Below are 19,948 nucleotides of genomic sequence, written 5' to 3'. Positions count from 1 at the left end.
TTAAAAAAGATTTCATTTATTTATTCATGAGAGACCCAGAATGAGAGAGAGAGAGAGAGAGAGGCAGAGACACAGGCAGAGGGAGAAGCAGGCTCCACGCAGGGAGCCCGACACGGGACTCGACCCCGGGTCTCCAGGATCAGGCCCTGGGCCGAAGGGGGCGCTAAACCGCTGAGCCACCCGGGCTGCCCTGGATGCAATTTTTAATATAATTTTTATAAAGTGTAATAATGTAAGGCTGCTTCCTCTTTTTTTTTTTTTTTTTAAGAAAATAGTTGCGGGAAAATAAACATAGCAAAGAATGTGCCATGTTAGCTGTTTTTAAGTACACTGTGGAGTGACATTCAGCACATTCACAGTGGAGTGCACCTACCCTTACCATCCTCTCCAGAGCCTTTTTCTGTTTTGTAAAACTGGAACTTTGTCCCCATTAAACACTAGCTCCCCCTCCCCATCCGCAGTCCCAGCATCCACCGCCCTCCTTCCTGTGTCTCTCGATTTGTGTACGCGGTGGAATCACACAGCGTCTGCCTTCTTGGGAGCGCAGCATCCTCAAGGCTCCTCCATGTGGTGGCAGGATGGACTGCAGTGTGCTGATCCACTCATCCATCAATAGATGCAATATCTGCATTAATTCCTCACATCTTTTTTTTTAAGATTTTATTTATTTATTCATGAGAGACAGAGAGAGAGAGAGAGAGAGAGAGAGAGAGAGTCAGAGACACAGGCAGAGGGAAACACAGGTTCCATGCAGGGAGCCTGATGTGAGACTCAATCCTGAATCTCCAGGATCACGCCTTGAGCCGAAGGCGGTGCTAAACCGCTGAGCCACCTGGGCTGCCCCAATTCCTCGCATCTTAAAATATTTATGGTATCAAGATGCCTGGGTGGCTCAGTGGTTGGGTGCCTTTGGCTTAGGTTGTGATCCTGGGATCCAGAATCGAGGATCAGGCTTCCTGCGAGGAGCCTGCTTCTCCCTCTGCCTGTGTCTCTGCCTCTCTCTCTCAGTCTGTGTCTCTCATGAATAAATAAATAAATTTAAAAAATATTGAGCAGCCCGGGTGGCTCAGCGGTTTAGGCCACCTTCAGCCCAGCGTGTGATCCTGGCGACCCAGGATCGAGTCCCATGTCGGGCTCCCTGCATGGAGCCTGCTTCTCCCTCTGCCTGTGTCTCTGCCTCTCTCTCTGTGTCTCTCATGAATAAATAAAATCTTTAAAAAAATATTTATGGTATCTCTTCAGAAAGTCCCATGAATCAAGTCATTTACCATTAACTTTTTAACTTTTTTCTTTAACTTTTTATTTTGAAAAAGTGAAACTTAGGAAAAAGGAGAATTCAGAAACTTGACGTGTGTTCAGCAGTTAATGGTCTGCTGTGTTCACTTTATTCTGTGCATACGTGTGCTGTACACCAGCGTCTGTGCAGCTGGGTGTGTGCATGTGTGTGTATATGCATGTGTGCAGCTCTGCATGCATAGGTGTGTATGTAGCTGCATGTGTGCATAGGTGTGTGCTCAGCTGTGTGTGCAGCGGCATGTGTTCACCAGAAACACTTGCAGGCTGGCTGCACGTGGAGTTGCACCCTTGTTGTATCTGCACCCACTCTTGCCAACGCTGCTGTGTGACCGCACCACAGTCTTTGCTCTGGGACACTTGAAGTGGTTGGAGGATGATGTCCTTGAGAAGAGTCTGTGCACATGGTCATGCATGTCTCAGGAATGTCCTCCATGCTTTATCTTCCATTCAGGGTCCAGCTGAGGACCCCATGTGCCATTTAGCCTTCCAGTGCCTGGTTCCCTTTAAGCAAGAAGGTTGGCAACTTGGGGAGCCCGGGCCCGCAGTCATGGAGGCACCCCTGCTTTGTCTCTGGCTTCCATATCCTTGGACTTTGCTTCTTCTTTGGGGTCACTCAGCGTGGCCCTGACTCGGATTGGGCCTCTTTCCTTGGGGTGCCCCCGTTGCCCGTTTGGGGTCCCCTTCAGTTTCCCCCCACCTCAGCCCCCCAGCCCATCTCCCTCAGGGGAGACTGTGTTCTCAGATAGCAGGTACCTGGACACATCAGGGCGACAGTGTCATGGAGCAGGTCCCACAGCGGCAGGGTGACACGCTCGGAGAAGGGGGTCATGAGGAGCTCAAACACTCCTGCTCCTCTGCTCAGAACGGCGTCTGTGCTGTGTCTTTGCCCTGCCCTCGCCTCCAAAGACATCGCCGCGCACATTCCAGGTGTCAGCCCGTGTACACGAAGGGCCTGTGCGCCGCACACGTAGTCTGTCCCCACCCCACCCGAGGACACGGACATGAAGGTGGATGCGGCCTCCTGCAGGAGAGGCAGGCTGTGCGTGCTGTCGGCTGCCCTGAAGCAGCCCCCCCTCTGCCCACGGGGCTTGGCCCCCCGGGGAGGACGGACACCAGCTCCCAGCACCCGGTGCTGCCCCAGCCTGTCCTAGCGGGGCTCCTCCGGGTGCCCGGGAACCCCTGACATCACCACTTCTCATCCATCCTTGCTGGAGAGCGGGCTGTACTACAAGAGGTTTCTGGTTGGCCTCTGGAGCCTGACCATCAGGTGGCCACAGGCCAATGTAACACTTGTGTCACATTTCAAAATGCTTAAAAACGGGATGGTTCGAGTAGTTTCCTGGCAAGGGTGACACGTGGAGCCCGATGTTGATGTAACCTCAGTGTGGCTGATGTCCTACTTCCTGGCACACGGCGAGCTCCTGGGCGTAGGAGACCAAACAGGTGCATGTGAGATGCTCCGGGGGACAGCAGTGCAAAGCTGGCGGACCTGACCACGTTCTGCAGACACAGTAGATCTAGGGCTCCCTGCGTCCTGTCTATAGGGAGTGGATCGCCCCCCTGTCCTGTCTACACTGAGCGCATGAGTGCTTCTGAGTCTAGTCTACCCTGGGACATCTACCTGACTATGCTCGGTCTACACTGAGTGCATTTAGATCCGACAGGGTTCTGTTTCAAATGAAAACATTTAAACCACACAGGGTCTGTCTACAATGGGACAATTAGACCTCACAAGTTCTGCAGAAGTGAGTTTATTTAGACCTGATACTGTTCTGTCCTCACTTGGCACATTAATATCTTGCCTTGTTCTGTTTACATGGGGACGTTTAGATCTGACTGTTTTGTCTATACTGGGACACTTAGACTTGACTGTGTTCTGTCTATACTGGGATATTTAGACCTGAGTCTGTTTTGTCTACACCGAGTTATTTATTATTTATTTCTAAAAAAGATTTTATTTATTAATTCGTGAGGGAGAGAGAGAGAGGCAGAAACACAGGCAGAGGGAGAACCAGGCTCCATGCAGGGAGCCCAACGTGGGACTCGATCCTGGGTTTCCAGGATCATGCCCTGGGCTGGAGGCAGGTGCTAAACCGCTGAGCCACCCAGGGATCCCTTACACCGAGATATTTAGACCTGACCTTGTTCTGTCTACACTGAGATATTTAGACCCAACCATGTTGTCTACCCTGGCACCTTCACGTCTGACCGTGTGCTGTGTACCCTGCTTTAACTCTAAATGTTGTTTTAATGCTCACAGTTGAAATGACCCCAACCAGTCAGGGTTTCTCCAGCCTTTTGCATCCTGTGTGGACATGAGTTGGAACAGGGCCTGTTCTAGGACACTGGATGGCTGGCCTCCAGTGCAACAGCTTGCAGGTGTTGTGGAGGCCGTGCTTCTCTAGGTGTTCCTCATGCTGTTAATTCCTTAACATCTCACCAGTCCAAACCAGGTGACATGTCCAGCTTGACAGTGAAGGTGTGGACTGTCCTCACAAAATATGGTGGGAGTCTGGAGCCTGAGGACAGAGCTGGAAACTTGATGAGAGACCCTCCTGCCTGGCTTCAGTCCTGGGAGTTTCAGGATAGACCTCAGAGGCCTGGTCTGAGTGTGGGGAGCTGTGCAACCACAGCCAGGGTCCAGATGTCAGTGCTTTGAGGTCTGGGGTGTATGGCTGAGGTCGCCCGGTGTGGGTAACCATGTGAAGACCCCATGTGTGTCACCAGTCTTGGCAAGGGTGTGAGGTGCTCCTGGCAGGGATCGGGAGCAAAGTGAGGTGCAGGGGATGTGGCCATGGGGTCCTGGTGCCTGGGGAGGGCTGTGGGGCATGGGGGTCTCTGTGTATGGTCTGGGGGTCGGTGTTTTTGACAGCAGTTTATCAAGGTGGGGACTTGAAGCAGGGGCACCGAGGGCTGTGCATGGGGGTGTGGGCATTGGGGGGCTAGCAGAGCACATGGAGCACAATGCTGGCTGAGTACCTGCCCCCAAACATCACCTGGGCACCCTGGGCCTGCAAGCTGCCCTGAGCTTCCATCTGCAACCTTGACCCCTGTAGGGTTCATCTCCCCTTGGGGTCTCCTGCAGACTTTGTGACACAGCAGGACCTGCTCCATTCCATCTGCTCTGGGGGGAGGTCTACGCAACTGTTCCTGGGACTGTCCTGGCTTCTCTCACATTCCTGACAAAGGGGACTTGAATTGGAGTCGCCATTAGCAAATCATCATTTTAACAATTTACTTACTTTTTAAGTATAATTGTAATAAAATGCACATCTCACCTGCCACCTTTAGGCGCACAGCTCCACAGCCTTAGGCATATTCACCTGTGTGTGCAGCCATCAGCACTGTCTGCAGAAACGTTTTCATCTTGCAAAGCTGAAGTTCCACACCCCCTGAACATTCAGTCCCCACCTGCCTCCCCAGCTGCTGGTGTCACCACCCACTTTGTATCTCTGAACTTGGGAGTCCAGGCTTCCCATATAAGTGGAGCTCTGTGGCATTTAGCAACCAGGCATTTGGAAGTGTAGACTCAGGCTTTTTTTTTTTTTTTTTTAAGATTTTATTTATTTATTAGAGACAGAGAGAGAGACAGACAGACAGACAGAGAAACAGAGACACAGGCAGAGGGAGAAGCAGGCTCCACACAGCCTGATGTGGGACTTGATCCTGGGTCTCCAGGATCATGCCCTGGGCTGAAGGCAGCGCTAAACCACTGGGCCACCGGGACTGCCCTAGACTCAGTCTTAAAGCAATGCATGTTTTATGTGTGAAGAACCTCAGTGTAGTGAGGGTGTGAACACGAAGCAGGTGCCTGAGCACCTGACCTGCCCATCAGCCCTGTGCTCCCTGGGTCCTTGTCTCTACCTCACAGGTGTTTGACCTGGGAACACTGGTTTCTACATGGAGATTCAGGGGACTTCCTGCTATTTGGGGGAGGGGGCTTCTTGTTGGACCATCTCTGCTGCCTGAAATAGGATCCTGTGTACTGCAGACCCCCTGGAGTGGGTTCCTGAGAAGGCGGAAAGCCCGCAGGGGACACAGCATCAGGGCTGTGACAGTCCCGTGGAGCAATCGCCTCACTGAGGCTGATGATGTGTGGGGTGTTCCCAAGGACCAGGTTCAGGAGGACATGGTGACATTGCCTGGGACACTTGTTGACAAGCAGAGCTACATAAGGGTGATTCTGGGATGGGCGCAGGGCCTGTGTGGCACCTCAGGACATCTCCCTGTGTTCTATCTTTATTTATTTTTTTAAAGATTTACTTATTTATTCATGAAAGACACGCAGGGGGGGGGGGGGGCGGGCAGAGACACAGGCAGAGGGAGAAGCAGGCTCCATGCAGGGACCCTGATGCAGGACTTGATCCCGGGACTCCAGGATCAGGCCCTGGGCATAAACCACTAAACCGCTGAGCCACCCGGGCTGCTCATGTGTTCTGTCTTTAAGTGCAGCAAAATGACTTTGACCCCGTGGTCAGGTGAGGACCCTTCCGGAAGAGGTTTGGGGCCGATTTCTGAAAGCTCACAGCACTGCTCCTGCAGCACATGCACTCTCCAGTGCTGTGAGGCACCTCAGGGACCTTGACCGACGTGCTCAGCGGGCTCAGCGACTTGGCCATGTACAGCCTGCGGCGCACCAGCTCCCTGGCAGGTGACAGCCGGCTGCTCAGGGCCCACGCGGTGGCATCCACATGGCGTGCTGCCACGGCATGTGGCCTGTAGGGGGCAGAGGCCAGGCCTCCTGGTGGAGAGGGAGAGCAGATGGGCAGGAAGAAGCCACAAAGGGACATGTGCGGGTGGAAGACCCCTGCTAATGGGTGGTGAGGAAGCACAGATTTGGACCTGTTCATCCTCCACTAGAAAAGGAGAGGGCCAGTGAGGGGCTGGACAGACGTTGCCAGCTGACATTTGAGAGAGCACGGGCTATCCAGACTCACCAGGGTGTATACTCTGTCCCCAGGCTGGCTCTCCTGCACATCTCCTGTCCTTTTACCCACATAAATGTTACCTGAGCTGGCTCACTTGAGCCTGTCTGATTCCTCTGTCCCCACAAAATGGCCCAGCAGGGTTACTTGGACATGTCCTATTTCCAGGACAGGAAGTAGGATGTCTTCTGGTTCCCGTGACGGGCCCTGAGCTGGCTCACCTGGGTGTGTCCTGTTGTTACCTGGTGTATCTCATGCCCCTCTGTTGCCCCCTCATGAGCAGGTGTGGCCTGAACCACCTTGCTTCCCTCCTCCACTTCGCCTTTTGTTGACACATTTCGGGTTCTGGAATCACTGGTGATCAAGGCCCCATTCCTGTGGGGTTATCTTTTCTAACTGATTGTAAATTCTGTGAAGCAGGTCATGGATGTTCTGTGGCTACCCAGGATCAGCTGAATAGTCACTGCTTGATTCACAGGAACTTGGTTAAGAAGAGCTCCTTCTTCACAAATTCTGGAAGCGTAGAATCCTTTTATTTTTATTTTTTGAGATTTTATTTATTTATTCATGATAGAGAGAGAGAGAGAGAGAGAGAGAGGCAGAGACATAGGCAGAAAGAGAAGTAGGCTCCATGCACCGGGGGCCCGACGTGGGACTCGATCCCTGGTCTCTAGGATCGCGTCCTGGGCCAAAGGCAGGTGCTAAACCCCTGCACCACCCAGGGATCCCCTGGAAGTGTAGAATCCTTTTGGAAGGTGCAGTTTCTCTTGATATCAAATGCTCTACAGGATAGTTATCAAATGAGAATGCTTCTTTTTTTTTTTTTAAATTTAAATTCAATTAACATATAGTGTATTAGTTTCAGGGCTAGGGTTTAGTGATTTTTTTTTTTTTTGGTGGCTGAGTAATATTCCATTATATGATATACTACATCTTTATCCATTCATCTGTCCATGGACATCTAGGCACTTTCCACAGTTTGGCTATTGTTAACATTGCTGCTATGAACATTGGGGTGCAGGTGTCCCATTCAGATCACTGCATCTGTATCTTTGGGGTAAATACCCAGTAGTGCAGTTGCTGGGTTGTAGGGCAGCTTTATTTTTAACTTCTGAGAAATCTCCACACTGTTTTCCACAGTAGCTGCACGAGCTTGCATTCCCACCAACAGTGCAAGAGGGTTCCCCTTTCTCCCCATCCTCATCAATACCTGTTGTTTCTTGTGTTGTTAATCTTAGTCATTCTGACAGGTGTGAGGTGGTCTCTCATTGTGGTTTTGATTTGTATTTGCCTGATGTCAAGTGATATGGAGCATCTTTTCATGTGTCTGTTACCCATTTATATGACTTTTTTTGGATAAATGTCTGTTCATGTCTTCTGCCCATTTCTTGACTGGATTGTTTGTTTTTTGGGTGTTGAGTTTGATAAAATCTTTATAGATCTTGGATACTAGCCCTTTACTAATAAAACATATGCAAGTATCTTCTCCCATCTGTAGGTTGTCTTTTTTTTAAAAAGATTTTATTTATTTATTCATGAGAGACAGAGAGAGGCAGAAACATAGGCAGAAGGGGAAGCAGGCTTCCTCAGGGGAGCCTGATGCGGGACTCGACCCCACGACCCCAGGATCACAAGCCAAAGCCAAACACCCAACCACTGAGCCACCCAGGTGCCTCTGTAGGTCATCTTTTGGTTTTGTCGACTGTTTCTGTTGCTGTGTAGAAGTTTTTATCCTGATGAAGTCCCAGTAGTTCATTTTTGTTTTTGTTTCCCTTGCCTCTAGCAACATCTCTAATAAGAAGAGCTATAGCCAAAGTCAGGGGGTTTCAGCCTGTGTTCTCTATGATTTTGATGGGTTCCTGTCTCACATTTAGGTCTTTCATTTTAAATTTATTTTTGTGTATGATGTAAGAGAGTGGTCAAGTTTCATTCTTCTGTATGTGGCTGTCCAATTTTCCCAACAGCATTTGTTGCGGAGACTGTCCTTTTTTCCATTGCATATTCATTCTGCTGTGTTGAAGATTAGATGATTATAGAGTTGAATTTCTGGTTTCTCTAATCTGTTCCATTGATCTATGTGTCAGTTTTTGTGCCAGTACCGTACTGTCTTGATGACTACAGCTTGTAATATAACCTGAAGTCCAGCATTGTTATGCCTCCAGCTTTAGTTTTCTTTTTCAACATTCCTTTGGTTATTTAGGGTCTTTTTTGGCTCCATGCATATTTTAGGATCATTCGTTCTGTGTGAAAAATGCTGTGGTATTTTTTTTTTTTAATGCTGTGGTATTTTGATAGGGATTTTGTTAAATGTATAGATTGTTTTGGATAGCATAGATAGTTTAACAGTATTTGTTCTTCCAGTCAATGAGCTTGGAATGCTTTTCCATTTTTTTTTAACAACAGTTTTTTTTTTTTAAGATTTTAATTTATTTATTCATGAGACACTGAGAGAGAGAGAGAGAGAGAGAGAGAGAGGCAAAGACACAGGCAGAGGGAGAAGCAGGCTCCATGCAGGGAGCCTGACATGGGACTCGATCCTGGGTCTCCAGGATCACGCCCTGGGCTGACAGCGGTGCTAAACCGCTGAGCCCGCCAGGCTGCCCTGCTTTTCCATTTCTTTGTGTCCTCTTCACATTCTTTCATGAGTGTTCTATAGTTTTCAGAATATAAATCTTTTATCTCTATAGTTAGGCTTATTTCTAGATATCTTGTAGTTTTGGGTGCAATTGCAAATGAGATGAGTTCCTTTATATCTTTTTCTGCTCTTTGTTATTGGTGTATAGAAATGCAACAGATTTCAGCACATTGATTTTATATCCTGCAACTTTTCCAAATTCATGTTTCAATTCTAGCAATTTTTTTGTCGAGTCTTTTGGGTTTTCTACATAGAATATTATGTTGTCTGCAAATAGTGAAAGTTTGACTTCTTCCTTGTCAGTTTGGATCCCTTTTATTTCTTTGTGTTGTCTGATTACTGAAGCCGAGACTTCCAGTACTATGTTAAATAGGAATGGTGAGCATGGACATCCTTGTTTTGTTCCTGACTGTTGGGGAAAGACTCTCAGTTTTCCCCCACTGAGCATGATATTAGCTGTGGGTCTTTGGTATATGGCCTTAAAGATGCTGAGGTATGTTCCTTCTATCCCTACTTTGCTGAGAGGTTTTTATTTATTTTTTTAATCAGGGAAAGATGCTGTATTTTGTCAAATGCTTTTTCTGCATCTATTAACAGATCATATGGTTCTTACCCTTTCTTTTATTAACGTAGTGTATCACGTTGATTGATTTGTGAATGTTGAACCACCCTGGCAGCCCAGGAATAAATCCCACTTGATTGCGGTGAATAGTTCTTTTAATGTACTGCTGAATTTGATTTGCTAGTATTTTACTGAGAAATTTTGCATCCATGTTCATCAGGGGTATTGGTCTGTAATTCTTTTGAGTGGGGTCTTTGTCTGGTTTTGGGATAAAGGTAATGCTGGATTTATAGAATGAGCTTAGAAGTTTTCCTTCCTTTTCTATTTTCTAGAAAAGTTTGAGAAGAATAGGTATTCACTCTTCTTTAAATGTCTGGTATTATTGCCCTGGGAAGCCATCTGGCCCTGGACTTTCATTTGTTAGGAGATTTTTGATTGCTGATTCAATTTTTAAAAAAGATTTTATTTGTTTATTCATGAGAGACACAGGGAGAGCCAGAGATGTAGGTAGAGGGAGAAGCAGACTTCTTATAGGGAGCGTGATACAGGACTCCACCCCAGAACCCCAGGATCATGACCTGAGCCAAAGGCAGACACTCCACCACTGGGACACCCAGGTGCTCCACTGATTCAATTTCTTTGCTAGTCATGAGTCTCTTCACATTTTCTATTTCTTCCTGTTTCAGTTTTAGTAATTTGTAGGTGTCTAGGGATTTGTCCATTTATTCAGGTTTCCCAGTTTTTGGCATATACCTTTTCATAGTATTGTCTTATAATTGTTTTATGTTGTGGTGTTGATTGTGATCTCTCCTCTTTCATTTGCGATTTTATTTATTTGGGTCTTTTTTCTTTTTGATAAATCTGTCTAGGGGTTTATCAATTTTATTAATTATTTTGAAGAACCTGCTCTTAGTTTTGTTATTTCATTATATTGTTTTTTGTTGTTTTTATATCATTTACTTCTGCTCTAATCTTTATTATTTTCCTTCTTCTGCAGGCTTTAGGCTTTATTTGCTGTTCCTTTTCTAGCTCCTTTAGGTGTAAGGTTAAGTTGTGTATTTGAGACTTTTCTTGTTTCTTGAGGTAGGCCTGTATTGATATGTACTTCCCTCTTAGGACTGCCTTTGCTGCATCTCAGAGGTTTGGACAAACATGTTTTCATTTTCATATATTTAAAAAATTTCTTTTTTAATTTCCTGGTTGCCCCATTCATTCTGTAGTAGGATATTCTTTAATCTCCATGTATTTGTGGTCTTTCCAAACTTTTTTCTTGGGGTTGACTTCAAGATTCATAGTGTTGTGGTTTGAAAATGTACATGGTGTGACCTCAATTTTCTTTTACCTCTTGAGGGCTGATTTTTGACCCATTATGTGATCTGTTCTGGAGAATGTCCCATGTGCACTTGAAAGGGACGTGTATTCTGCTGCTTTAGGATGAAATGTTGTGAATATATCTGTTGAGTCCATCTGTTCCAGTTGTGTCAATCCAAGCCATTGTTTCCCTGTTGATTTTCTTAGATGACCTGTCTGATGCTGTAGTGGGTGTTAAAATCCCCTACTATGATTGTATTATTATCAATGAGTTTCTGTACATTTGTTATTAATTAATTGGTTTATATATTTAGGTACTCCCAAGTTGAGGGCATAAATATTTACAATTGTTTGATCTTCTTGACGGATGGTCTTCTTACTTTTTTTCCCTAAGATTTTATTTATTTATTCATGAGAGACACAGGGAAAGAGAGAGAGAGTGGCAGAGACACAGGCAGAGGGAGAAGCAGGTTCCATGCAAGGAGCCCGATATGGGACTCGATCCCAGGACTTCAGGATCACGCTCTGGACTGAAGGCAGACACCCAACTGCTGAGCCACCCAGGTGTCCCACCCTTCTTCATCTCTTGTTACAGTCTCTGGTTTCAAATCTAGTTTGTCTGGGGGCACCTGGGTGGCTCAGTGGTTGAGCATCTGTCTTTGGCTCAGGTTGTGATCCTGGGGTCCTGGGATCAGGTCCCACCTTGGCTTCCCAAGGGGAGCCTGCTTCTCCCTCTGCCTATGTCTCTGCCTCTCTCTGTGTCTTTCATGAACAAATAAATAAAATATTAAAACAAAAAAAAAATCTAGTGGGGATCCCTGGGTGGCTCAGCAGTTTAGTACCTGCCTTCGGCCCAGGGTGTGATCCTGGAGTCCCGGGATCGAGTCCCACAGCAGGCTCCTTGCATGGAGCCTGATGCTCCCTCTGCCTATGTCCCTGCCCCTCTCTCTCTCCCTCTGTGTCTCATGAATAAATAAATAAACTCTTTTAAAAAAATCTAGGGATCCCTGGGTGGCTCAGCGGTTTGGCGCCTGCCTTTGGCCCAGGGCGCGATCCTGGTAGACCCGGGATCGAATCCCGCGTCGGGCTCCCGGTGCATGGAGCCTGCTCCTCCCTCTGCCTGTGTCTCTGCGCCTCTCTCTCTCTCTGTGACTATCATAAATAAATAAAAATTTAAAAAAAATCTAGTTTGTCTAATATAAACAGACAAAGCTGGCTCCTCCAGCTTTCTTTTTTTTTTAAGATTTTATTTATTTTCCTCCAGCTTTCTTTTGATGTCCATTAGCATGAGAGATGATTTTCCATCCTCTGATGTTTAATCTGCTAGTCGCTGTATGACTAAAATGAGTTTCTTGTGGATCTTATTATGTAATCCATTCTGATACCCCATATGTTTTGATTGGAACATTTAGTTCATCTACATTCAGAGTGATTATTGAAAGATATGAATTTAGTGCCTTTGTGTTACCAGTAGAGCTGGTGTTTCTGGTGATGTTCTCTGGTCCTTTCTAGTCTTTGTTGCTTTTGGTCTCTTTTGTCTCCACTAAAAGAGTTCCCTTTAAAATTTCTTGCTGGGCTGGTTTAGTGGTCATGAACTCCTTTATTTTTTGTCTGATTGGGCAACTCTTTATCTCTCCTTCTATTCTGAATGACAGCCTTGCTGGATAAAGAATTCTTGGCTGCATGTTTTTCCCATTCAGCATATTGAATATTTCTTTCCACTCTTTTCTGGCCTGCCAAGTCTCTCTGGACAGATCTGCTGTGAACCAGATCCGTCTTCCCTTGTAGTTAAGGACTCCCACCCCCACCCCCGCACCCCCAGCTGCTTTCAGGATTCTTGTGTGTGTATTTTGTGGATTTGACTATGATGTGCCTTGGTGATGGTCGGCTTCTGCTGAATTTAGTGGAAGTTCTCTGTGCTCTTGAATTCTTTTTTTTTTAATAAATTAATTTTTTATTGTGTTCAATTTACCAACATGCAGAATACCACCCAGTGCTCATCCCGTCAAGTGTCCCCCTCAGTGCCCATCACCCATTCACCCCCACCCCCCGCCCTCCTCCCCTTCCACCACCCCTAGTTCATTTCCCAGAGTTAGGAGTCTTTAAGTTCTGTCTCCCTTTCTGATATTTCCCACACATTTCTTCTCCCTTCCCTTATATTCCCTTTCACTATTATTTATATTCCCCAAATGAATGAAAACATACACTGTTTGTCCTCCGATTGACTTACTTCACTCAGCATAATACCCTCCAGTTCCATCCACGTTGAAGCAAATGGTGGGTATTTGTCATTTCTAATGGCTGAGTAATATTCCATTGTATACATAAACCACATCTTCTTTATCCATTCATCTTTCGATGGACACCGAGGCTCCTTCCACAGTTTGGCTATTGTGGACATTGCTGCTAGAAACATTGGGGTGCACGTGTCCCGGCGTTTCATTGCATTTGTATCTTTGGGGTAAATCCCCATCAGTGCAATTGCTGGGTCATAGGGCAGGTCTATTTTTAACTCTTTGAGGAACCTCCACACAGTTTTCCAGAGTGGCTGCACCAGTTCACATTCCCACCAACAGTGTCAGAGGGTTCCCTTTTCTCCGCATCCTCTCCAACATTTGTTGTTTCCTGTCCTGTTAATTTTCCCCATTCTCACTGGTGTGAGGTGGTATCTCACTGTGGTTTTGATTTGTATTTCCCTGATGGCAAGTGATGAGGAGCATTTTCTCATGTGCATGTTGGCCATGTCTATGTCTTCCTCTGTGAGATTTCTCTTCATGTCTTTTGCCCATTTCATGATTGGATTGTTTGTTTCTTTGGTGTTGAGTTTAATAAGTTCTTTATAGATTTTGGAAACTAGCCCTTTATCTGATACGTCATTTGCAAATATCTTCTCCCATTCTGTGGGTTGTCTTTTAGTTTTGTTGACTGTATCCTTTGCTGTGCAAAAGCTTCTTATCTTGATGAAGTCCCAATAGTTCATTTTTGCTTTTGTTTCTTTTGCCTTCCTGGATGTATCTTGCAAGAAGTTACTGTGGCCGAGTTCAAAAAGGGTGTTGCCTGTGTTCTCCTCTAGGATTTTGATGGAATCTTGTCTCACATTTAGATCTTTCATCCATTTTGAGTTTATCTTTGTGTATGGTGCAAGAGAGTGGTCTAGTTTCATTCTTCTGCATGTGGAGGTCCAATTTTCCCAGCACCATTTATTGAAGAGACTGTCTTTCTTCCAATGGATAGTCTTTCCTCCTTTATCGAATATTAGTTGACCATAAAGTTCAGGGTCCACTTCTGGATTCTCTATTCTGTTCCATTGATCTATGTGTCTGTTTTTGTGCCAGTACCACACTGTCTTGATGACCACAGCTTTGTAGTACAACCTGAAATCTGGCATTGTGATGCCCCCAGATATGGTTTTCTTTTTTAAAATTCCCCTGGCTATTCGGGGTCTTTTCTGATTCCACACAAATCTTAAAATAATTTGTTCTAACTCTCTGAAGAAAGTCCATGGTATTTTGATAGGGATTGCATTAAACGTGTAAATTGCCCTGGGTAGCATTGACATTTTCACAATATTAATTCTGCCAATCCATGAGCATGGAATATTTTTCCATCTCTTTGTGTCTTCCTCAATTTCTTTCAGAAGTGTTCTATAGTTTTGAGGGTATAGATCCTTTACATCTTTGGTTAGGTTTATTCCTAGGTATCTTATGCTTTTGGGTGCAATTGTAAATGGGATGGACTCCTTAATTTCTCTTTCTTCAGTCTCATTGTTAGTGTATAGAAATGCCACTGATTTCTGGGCATTGATTTTGTATCCTGCCACGCTACCGAATTGCTGTATGAGTTCTAGCAATCTTGGGGTGGAGGCTTTTGGGTTTTCTATGTAGAGTATCATGTCATCAGCGAAGAGGGAGAGTTTGACTTCTTCTTTGCCAATTTGAATGCCTTTCATGTCTTTTTGTTGTCTGATTGCTGAGGCTAGGACTTCCAGTACTATGTTGAATAGCAGTGGTGAGAGTGGACATCCCTGTCTTGTTCCTGATCTTAGGGGAAAGGCTCCCAGTGCTTCCCCATTGAGAATGATATTTGCTGTGGGCTTTTCATAGATGGCTTTTAAGATGTTGAGGAATGTTCCCTCTATCCCTACACTCCGAAGAGTTTTGATCAGGAATGGATGCTGTATTTTGTCAAATGCTTTCTCTGCATCTAATGAGAGGATCATATGGTTCTTGGTTTTTCTCTTGCTAATATGATGAATCACATTGATTGTTTTACGAGTGTTGAACCAGCCTTGTGTCCCGGGGATAAATCCTACTTGGTCATGGTGAATAATTTTCTTAATGTGTTATTGGATCCTATTGGCTAGTATCTTGTTGAGAATTTTTGCATCCATGTTCATCAGGGATATTGGTCTGTAATTCTCCTTTTTGGTGGGGTCTTTGTCTGGTTTTGGAATTAAGGTGATGCTGGCCTCATAGAACGAATTTGGAAGTACTCCATCTCTTTCTATCTTTCCTAACAGCTTTAGTAGAATAGGTATGATTTCTTCTTTAAACGTTTGATAGAATTCCCCTGGGAAGCCATCTGGCCCTGGACTCTTGTGTCTTGGGAGGTTTTTGATGACTGCTTCAATTTCCTCCCTGGTTATTGGCCTGTTCAGGTTTTCTATTTCTTCCTGTTCCAGTTTTGGTAGTTTGTGGCTTTCCAGGAATGCGTCCATTTCTTCTAGATTGCCTAATTTATTGGCGTATAGCTGTTCATAATACATTTTTAAAATCGTTTGTATTTCCTTGGTGTTGGTAGTGATCTCTCCTTTCTCGTTCATGATTTTATTAATTTGAGTCGCCTCTCTCTTCTTTTTAATAAGGTTGGCTAATGGTTTATCTATCTTATTAATTCTTTCAAAGAACCAACTCCTGGTTCTGTTGATCTGTTCTACAGTTCTTCTGGTCTCGATTTTGTTGAGTTCTGCTTGAATTTTAATTAACTCTCTTCTTCTGCTGGGCGTAGGGTCCATCTGCTGTTTTTTCTCTAGCTCCTTTATGTGTAAGGTTAGCTTTTGTATTTGAGTTCTTTCCAGTTTTTGAATGGATGCTTGTATTGCGATGTATTTCCCCCTCAGGACTGCTTTTGCTGCATCCCAAAGATTTTGAACGGTTGTATCTTCATTCTCATTAGTTTCCATGAATCTTTTTAATTCTTCCTTAATTTCCTGGTTGACCCTTTCATCTTTTAGCAGGATGGTCCTTAACCTCCACGTGTTTGAGGTCCTTCCAAACTTCTTGTTGTGATTTAGTTCTAATTTCAAGGCATTATGGTCTGAGAATATGCAGGGGACGATCCCAATCTTTTGGTATCGGTTCAGACCCGATTTGTGACCCAGTATGTGGTCTATTCTGGAGAAAGTTCCATGTTGTGCTCTTGGTTTCAATGTCTGTGTCCTTCCTCAGATTAGACAACTTTAATAATTTGTTCAAATAAAACTTCTGCCCCCTTTTCACTCTTTTCATCTTCTGGGACTCCTATGATATGAATGTTGTTGTTTAGTAAGTTACTGAGTTCCCTAAGTCTGCCTCTGTGATCCATTACCTTTCTTGTTTTTATGGCTTCCCCTTGGGACTGCATCTCAGTTATAGCATTTTTAATGTCGTCCTGACTATATTTTAATTCTTTTATCTCTACAGGAAGGGATTCTCTAGTGTCTTCTGTCCTTTTTTCCAGCCCAGCTACTATCCTTATTTTTTTTTTAAACTTTTTTTTTTAATTTTTATTTATTTATGATAGTCACACAGAGATAGAGAGAGAGAGGCAGAGACATAGGCAGAGGGAGAAGCAGGCTCCATGCACCGGGAGCCCGATGTGGGATTCGATCCCGGGTCTCCAGGATCGCGCCCTGGGCCAAAGGCAGGCGCCAAACCGCTGCGCCACCCAGGGATCCCAGCTACTATCCTTATAATCATTGTTTTCAATTCTAACTCAGGCATCTTACTTATATCTGTATTGATTAACTCCCTAGTTGTGAGTACTACCTTGTATTCTCTTTTGGGAGTGAATTTCTCCATCTCGTTATTTTGTCCAGAAAAGAAAGAAGAATGCACAAGAAAAACAATAACAATAACAAGAACCCCCCAATCTAGTGTGTTTTGTCCTGCTTGTTGAAAGAATCTAGATCCCAAAATAAGAAAGAAAAAAAGAAAGTACAATGAAAATAAACAAAAAAGGCATACACATAAAAAATAAAATTAAAAATTTAATAAAAAAGAATTGAGGAAAATAAATGAATAAATAATAAAGAATAAAAGTATAAAGGAAACTAGATCCTACTTTCCCCCTAGAGCTGAAGCTTTGTAGCCCTCTGTGATCAGTAAGCTGGGTGGGAGCGAGTTGTCTGCGTGGGTCTTCTGGGGGAGGGCCTGTTGCTCTGATCATAAGGGGCCCCCGTCTTAGTGGAAATGCACCTGCAGCACCCAGAGGCAGAGTGTAAGAGCCTCCAGCCTCAACGAGGCAGCACTGTCGTGCTCCCTGAAGACTCAATGCGGACAGGCAAGATGAATATGGGGGTACCTGCTTCTGTGGCCCTGGAGCTCATCATCCCGCCTCCCAGTCTGCAGTGAGCCTTCACAGAAGAACCATCAAGCACTCTTGTCTCCACAGTTTCTGTCAGAACCCTGCATTCACCCTGCCTGTGTCTGAGCTTTTTTTTTTTTTAATTTTTATTTATTTATGATAGTCACACACACACACACAGAGAGAGAGAGAGAGAGAGAGAGAGAGAGAGAGAGGCAGAGACACAGGCAGAGGTAGAAGCAGACTCCACGCACCGGGAGCCCGACGTGGGATTCGATCCCGGGTCTCCAGGATCGCGCCCTGGGCCAAAGGCAGGCGCCAAACCGCTGCGCCACCCAGGGATCCCTGAGCTTTTATTTATTTATTGTTTTTATCTCAGACAAGTGACTGAGTTTCAAAACTCCCAATTTTAGGGACTCCAGTGGTGGAGGCCGGTGCTCTTCCTCCCAGGGAGGGTCTCCTCCCATTTCTGCCCTTTACTGGTCTGTCCCAGGAAAGCGGTGCCGTGACTGCCCAGGGGTTTGCAGTTTATGGCAACACAGAGCAGAAAGCTGGCCCCTAGAGCCGCTGCTATCAGCTTGTTTCCCCACTCCTGTGCCTGGGAAGAGTTGGTGCCACTGTTCTTGTGACCCTGGGGGTTCCTGAGCCCACCCTGTCGCTCCTGGGGCTCCCCCTGACTGCGCCACCCAAGCACCGTTAAGGCAGGTGTGTCCCCCACTCTAGCAGACTTCTGAAAGTTCCTATTTTGTGCTCTGCTGCTTATGGTACTGTGCGTAGACCCCATAAGCTAGCTCCCTGGCCCTGCGTGATGTGGGGCTGTATTTCCCCCAGATCAACTGATTGATTTTTTTTAAAGACCTTGTTTCTCTGTAATCTCTACACTCAAGGTGGGGCTTGAACTCACTACCCCAAGATCAAGAGGTGCATGCTCTTACCAACCACACTAAGCCAGCCAGGCTACCTTTGAGATATATATATATATATATATATATATATATATATATATATATATATATATAAATTGAACCAGCCATGCAGCATGTTTCAGGGCAGAAATTGAGCCCAACTTTGAAGTTTTATGGAGTCATTTAGACCTTGATAAATGTTAAAGAAAGCATATCTTGCACAGGAGCCCAGGGAGCAGGGCCCACACACATTAAAAGTTGACAATTTCCTTTACCAGTGTTTATTTAACTGATGATTAATTAAAGTGCTGTTCAGTGGCAAACGTTGTTCTCAGATTGGGATATAGTAAGAACGTTCTATGATTTGGAGATAGCTAAAGCTCCCCCCTCATGGATTTAATGTTCTAGTTGGACACAGAGATAGACAAGCAAGCAAAGAGATATAAAACATGGCATTGGGGCATCTGGCTGCCTTGGTCGGTTGAGTGTGCAACTCTTGAGCTCAGGGTTGTGAGTTTGAGCCCCATGCTGGGTATAGAGATTACATAAAAATAAAATATTTAAAAAATAATAAATGGATAAACAAATAAGACATGGCATCAAAGGTAAGTGCTTGCTTCAGAAAAAAAAAAAGTGAAACGGAATATGTCTAACCTGCAACCTATGCTTTATCAGCCCTGCTTTCACTACTTTGCCCAGATGATGTTGTCCATAAATGACGGTCCCACCTGAGTGGAGTGGGCTTCTTTCATTGTAAGACCCATGTTCCCCCTTGTTCTGCAGGGAGAGAAGAGCTCTGAAGGCATGAGTTAGGTGGATCACTATAAATCTAGGCAATTATCATTCCTGAAACCAGTAGCCAAAGCTCTGCCTCCTTTTAGGACCCAATGTCTTTATTTATTTTTTAAAAAATTTTATGTATTTATTCATGAGAGACAGAGAGACACAGAGACACATGCAGAGGGAGAAGCAGGCTCCATGCAGGGAGCCTGATGTGGGACTCGAGCCCAGGATCCCGGGATCAGGTCCTGAGCCTCAACCGCTGAGCCACCCAGGTGTCCTCCAATGTCTTTAAAAAGCCTGTATTGGGGATCCCTGGGTGGCGCAGCGGTTTGGCACCTGCCTTTGGCCCAGGGCACGATCCTGGAGACCTGGGATCGAATCCCACGTCGGGCTCCCGGTGCATGGAGCCTGCTTCTCCCTCTGCCTGTGTCTCTGCCTCTCTCTCTCTCTGTGACTATCATAAAATAAATTAAAAAAAAAATTAAAAAAAAATAAAAAAAATAAAAAAAATAAAAAGCCTGTATTGGGAATGTGAACTGGTGCAGCCACTCTGGAAAACTGTGTGGAGGTTCCTCAAAGAGTTAAAAATAGATCTGCCCTACGACCCAGCAATTGCACTGCTGGGGATTTACCCCAAAGATACAGATGCAGTGAAACGCCGGGACTCCTGCACCCCGATGTTTCTAGCAGCAATGTCCACAATAGCCAAACTGTGGAAGGAGCCTCGGTGTCCATCGAAAGATGAATGGATAAAGAAGATGTGGTCTATGTATACAATGGAATATTCCTCAGCCATTAGAAAAGACAAATACCCACCATTTGCTTCGATGTGGATGGAACTGGAGGGTGTTATGCTGAGTGAAGTAAGTCAATCGGAGAAGGACAAACATTATATGGTCTCATTCATTTGGGGAATATAAATAATAGTGAAAGGGAATAGAGGGGGAGGGAGAAGAAATGGGTAGGA

This window comes from Canis aureus, chromosome 24, assembly GCF_053574225.1.
Source record: "Canis aureus isolate CA01 chromosome 24, VMU_Caureus_v.1.0, whole genome shotgun sequence".
In the NCBI taxonomy this organism is placed as follows: domain Eukaryota; kingdom Metazoa; phylum Chordata; class Mammalia; order Carnivora; family Canidae; genus Canis; species Canis aureus.
Note: the sequence above shows the minus strand (reverse complement) of the source record.